This window comes from Camellia sinensis, chromosome 2 (assembly GCF_055761805.1).
Source record: "Camellia sinensis isolate YWXY chromosome 2, ASM5576180v1, whole genome shotgun sequence".
Taxonomy (NCBI): Eukaryota; Viridiplantae; Streptophyta; class Magnoliopsida; order Ericales; family Theaceae; genus Camellia; species Camellia sinensis.
The window spans coordinates 182,440,150-182,445,862 of NC_138962.1; positions in this window are offsets into that span (position 1 = coordinate 182,440,150).

Below are 5,713 nucleotides of genomic sequence, written 5' to 3' on the forward strand. Positions count from 1 at the left end.
ATAGGAAAACTTTGAAAAACAAATTAGTGTATAAGTTGAAGAAAGATGGCAACGGAAAACTACTACAGCATAAAGCTCACTTGGTTGTCAAGGGTTTTGGACAGAAGAAGGAAATTGACTTTGATGAGATCTTCTCCCCAGTTGTGAAGATGACTTCCATTCGAGCTACTTTGGGATTAGTATCTCAATTGAATATGGAGGTAGAACAAATGGACGTCCAGACTGCCTTTCTCCATGGTGATTTGGAGAAAGAGATCTATATGGAGTAGCCAGAAGGATTTGAAGTTAAAGGGAAAGAAAATCTAGTCTACAAACTGAAGAAGAGTCTCTATGGCCTGAAGTAGGCTCCGAGACAATGGTACAAGAAGTTTAATTCATTCATGGTGGATCATGAGTACACGAGAAGAGTAGTAGACCAGTGTGTATACTTTCGAAGGTTTTTGAATGGAAACTTCATCATCCTATTATTGTATGTTGATGATATGTTGATCATCGAACAAGATATTGTTATGATCAACAAGTTGAAAAATGACTTGTTGTAATATTTTGACATGAAGAATTTAGGCCCAACACAATAAATTTTGGGCATGAAAATTGTTTATGGCAGGAAAGCCAAGAAGATATGGCTGTCATAGGAAAAAGATGTTGAACTTGTGATTGAAAAGTTTAACATGAATGATGCCAAGCCAGTCAACACACCATTGACCAACCATTTCAAGGTGACAAAGCGGTTGTGTCTCACGACCAGTTCTGAAAGTAGAGAAATTGAGACAATTCCCTATTCTTCTACAGTAGGATTGATGTATGCAATGGTGTGTACCCAGCCAGATATAGATCATGCAGTTGACATTGTGAGTCAATTCCTCGCTAATCTAGAAAAGAAGCATTGGAAGACAGTCAAGTGGATTGGTTTTTTAATTTTTTGACTTTTTTGGCTATTTTAGTCTACTAAAAAGCCTAGTTTGGGAAGGATTTTTATTTTTTTTTTGACTTTTTGTGAGAGAAAGAATGTAATTATTATGAGTTAAATGTGATATTTTATCTTATTAAGTTAAAAAGTCTATTTTATTTTTTGTAACTATTTTAGTCAAAAAAAAAAAAAAAAACCCGCAAACCGTCTTTCCAAACCATGCCTAAGCCATAGATTCCAATCGACACCTTCGACGTCCAAACAAACGCCCCTAGCAGTACAAAACTAGTATTGCCTTTGGGTTTTGACAATTGAAAATAAAAAATAATATAAAAATATATTCCTATAGTAAAATGGACCTAGAAGGTGCTCCCTCCGGTGATTTTAAAAAAAAAAATCATATATATTAGTATTAATTATTAATTATTTTTAAATTATACAAATTCGTTTCCTTTTAAGTTTAAAAATATATATATATATATATATATATAAAAGTGCTTACACAATCCACACTTTTATAACTATGAAATATGGGTTCAAAGTATAAAATTCAATTCAAAAATTTTGACAAAATATAACAAACAAAAAAAGAAAAAAAAAATTCACAATTAGTATCAATAAATTATCTTACAATTGCTATGGTTTCGTTCGGGATGTGAGTTGGCTTTTTAGCATTTTGGCTATTTTAACCTGACGCTAAAAAATCTAGTTTGGATAGGTTTTTTAGCTTTTTGGACTTTTGTGACAGAAAAAATAAAATGATTATGATTTGGATGTGATATTTTGTCTTATTAAGTTAAAAAATTTATTTTATCATTTTATGACAAAAATAATCAAAAAGTCAAAATGCCTATCATGCCAAACAAAGGCTACATTTTAAAACTCTATAAGAATATAGGAAAATATATTTATTTATATGAGTCTGTAGAAATTGATGATGCTGTAGTCTTTACTTGCTTTTTAAAAAATTTATTAGTGTATATGTTCATTTCCTCTATGTTAGAATCAGAGCTCCATCCCTGATTCCTCGAGAGATTTTTTTGGAGGACGAGTATTGTTTTATAGCATTAACTTCACGATATTTGTATATTGCCTCTCAAAAGCTAACATAAAAATGATACATGCCACTATTTTAACTAAAAAAATAATAAGTTAGGGCATCACATGAATTTATTATAAAATCATAGTATAATTTTCTTTATTCCTCTGTCATTAAATGAGGCATTTTTGGAGGAAAAATTATCGAGTGCTTCACAAAGATTATTTTGGTTGTCTTAAAAAAATGATTCATATCATTTATCACTTAATACTTGTCAAATTGTCTCTGAAAAACTCAACAAAAAATATTAATTCATAATCTTTAACCAATAAAATATCAAATTGGGATACTAATTGGACTTGCCCCAAAAGCACCTGATAATTTTTCGTGTTTCATAAGCGCTACTCATAACAAATAAGCCACATTAAACAATCCCTCCATGTAAGTAAAGCCCACCAGACAATGTTTTATTGAAATATTTTTAAATATTATTTTGAGATTATTGAAATATCATGTTTCTTCACTTACCTTTATGATATCTTGTGTCACATAAAAAAATTAATATTAAAAAATTAAAAAAGAAGAAGATAGAAAGAAAGAAGAAAATTAATGTATTAATAAATGAAGTCATAAAACAATTCTCATTAGTTAAAAATAAAATAAAAAATCAAGGAACATGTTGGTGTGCACTAGTGTGATTCACACAATGGTGCTTTGCACCAATCACACACGACACACAACTGGGCACATTGTGATGCTTTAGAGGCACACTCGACACGCGTGTGTGGCATGTAATCAAGGTTATTGATTTAAACTGCGATGATGACAATTAGAATGAGTTGGATCAATTAAAACAAAATATTTTGTTTAGAATTTTTTTTATTTTTAATATTTTATTTTTAGTCTAAGAAGTGAGGAGTTACGTCATTGACCTCTAACAACTAAACTTTTAAAATAAAAATAAAATAAAAAATTAGTAGATAATATGTGAAAGTTTGAAAATCAACTAGTAGTGTAGATGATTGTAACTAACTGAATGACCTAATTGATTTGAGCAACAACTAAAAGCACTCTATACAATATAACCACAGTTATTAATTTATTAGCCCCTTGTAATTAGGAATGGCAACGAGCTTGGATAGGGCCCAAGATCACACTCCTCGTCCCTGATTCTCGAAAATTCCATGTCCCCGCCCCCGTCCCCAATCCTTAGAGAGGAACCCATCATCCCTTGCCCCCGCCCCCTAACAGGGATCGGGTTTCTCCGATCCCGAAAAATCTCCGACCTTTTTTTTCTTTAATTTTACATATCCCATTTTATTTATTTATATATTTTAGGCAAATAAAAATAATATATATAAAAGCATAGTCCAACAATATCCAAACATAAACCTCCAAACAGCAACAACATGACAAACAAGATACAAAACAACACCCACACCACTTAAAAAAAAAAAAAAAAGCCACTTGTGACTTTTGCAAAATAGCATGCACAATCAACATTATTAGCTAAGTTAACTTCTAAAATCAATAGGCATCTCTCTCAAAGATATTCCATGGGTCCATAGTAACATACACACACACACACATATATAGAGTGGTATAATAGTAATTTCAATTTGGGACGGAAACGGGGATGGGGCCTGGGAACTTATCGCTGTCCCCGGCCCAAAAATTATTAGGGATTCATTTTCGAATGCCATCCCCGGTCCATCAGGGGTATTTTTCAGAGAAAAATCGTCCTAATCTGGGCCAGGATGTCGGATCCTCGTCGAGTCGGGTTTAAATTGCCATCTCTACTTGTAATATTGGAAACATATCCGTCAAAACAAATAACAAAAAAATGTCTTATTTACTTCTTTTTTTTCTTCTGGATATGAAAGCCCCATTGCTCAGATAAACACAACCCCTCCCCCCCAAAAAAAAAAAAATAATAATAATAATAATAAAAAGTATATTTCTCGCAAGGATAGACTTGGAGCCATCGCCCCTCCAATGATTTCAAAAAATTTACAAATATTAGTATATTATTATTTACTTTTAAATTATACACATTTGTTCTGTCTAGGCTTTAATTGGAAAAAAAAAAAACAAAACAAAAATAAAACAAAACAAAAATTAAAAAAAAGAAAAGAAAAGAAGTAATTGCACGACCCACGCCTCCATATCTATGAAATATGAGTTCAAAGTATAAAATCTAACAATTTCGACAAATATAACAAAATATAGTTTCTCACAACTAGTATCAATAGATTGTCTTACAATTGTTATATTTTATAACCCTATGTACGAGCACGAAATAATCTTCTCGTATAATCCTGTTGATCAAGTTTGCACTCCTCCAAACGTCGTCGCTTTACTACTTGAAAACACAAGCGTGAGCTAACCGGCGGGTGTGTGCCGGAAACCCCTCCGATGCCTAAGTCAGCCAATAGACAATAGACACAAAAGCTCTGTGTGTTTGAGAGTAAGAATTGTGATACCTGTCCATAAGTCCTGCTATGAGCTTTTATAGATTCCCACTTGGCACAAATCCTAGTAAGATTCTAACTCCTTAGTAGAATCCTCCTAGGAATCACATTCCCAAGGATATTGACAATCCTGATAACACCCTACTCACTGCAAGCCAATTGAGATGGTTTGCACAATCCCAGTAGGACTCTAACTCTCCTTAGCAGAGTCCTCCTAGGAGTCTCATGCCTAAGGATAATGCTTATCCTTAAAACACCTTCATTACTACAAGCCAAGTGAGATGGCTGAACCATTTATCTCGGTTGACACTGTAGTCAACCAAGTTACTTCGGCTCCGTACTTAACATGGGCGAGCCGTGATGACCCTGCCATAGGTTGGTGTCCAGCCGAGCTACACCTAGCTCGGCCCATTACCCTGCTATCATCTCGGTCAGAAAGTAGATAGGTCCCAATTCCAGTAACACATCCAACCGCGGTAGTACCTACCTCGGCCTAAAGCCGAAATACAATATATCTCATTGGCCCATTGCGCGGTCCAACTTTCAAAGAAGAATCGTCCTAGCTCGGCCCAATTTGTTCACAAATTACCCTCTTAATTGCCCCTTAATTCCATCTGCGTAACATGATTGGGATTATTTTTCTCCGGCCGAGCTAAGAGCGCCCCACTCTGCCGAGCTACAAAAGTTGTTCGGTTTCACAGTTCGTTCGGCCCCAAGAAGTCTTGTCAGTTGCTCAACATGTCCTTCCACTAATTTGGCACGACGCCATGCCCAGGATACGTGGCGTGCCCCCATTATCCTCGTTCTCCTGTTACAACCGTTATGTACCTCCAAAAATTTTGAACAGCCCTGCCTTTTTGCCTTCAACATTTATATCCTTCGAGTTTGCAATCGTACAAGAAGGCATTCTTTCTGTGTAACCGGGCTATATGTCCCACCTTTTGTAATCATCTTCCAATTAACGAAAAATTTCGATCTCTTTGCTCGGTTACTGTGTTTCTTTTTCAATGTTTTGCATCATTCCGACTGCACGTCTAGCCGAACTAATTAGCTTGGCCTTACTTGATCCTGCCAACCTCCTTTGGCCGAGATACGTACCTTGGCTTTAGTCGAGCTAAGAAATGCCCAATCTGACCGAGCTAAAATACGAGCTCGGTCCCTTGTTTTTCCTTCATTGTAGTGCTTTATTTTAACTGCATGTTTGGCCAGGCTCACCAGCTTTTACTTTATCCTACCAACGTTCATTGGCCGAGATAAGCATCTTGGTCCTAAGAGTTCAAAAATTTTGTTGTC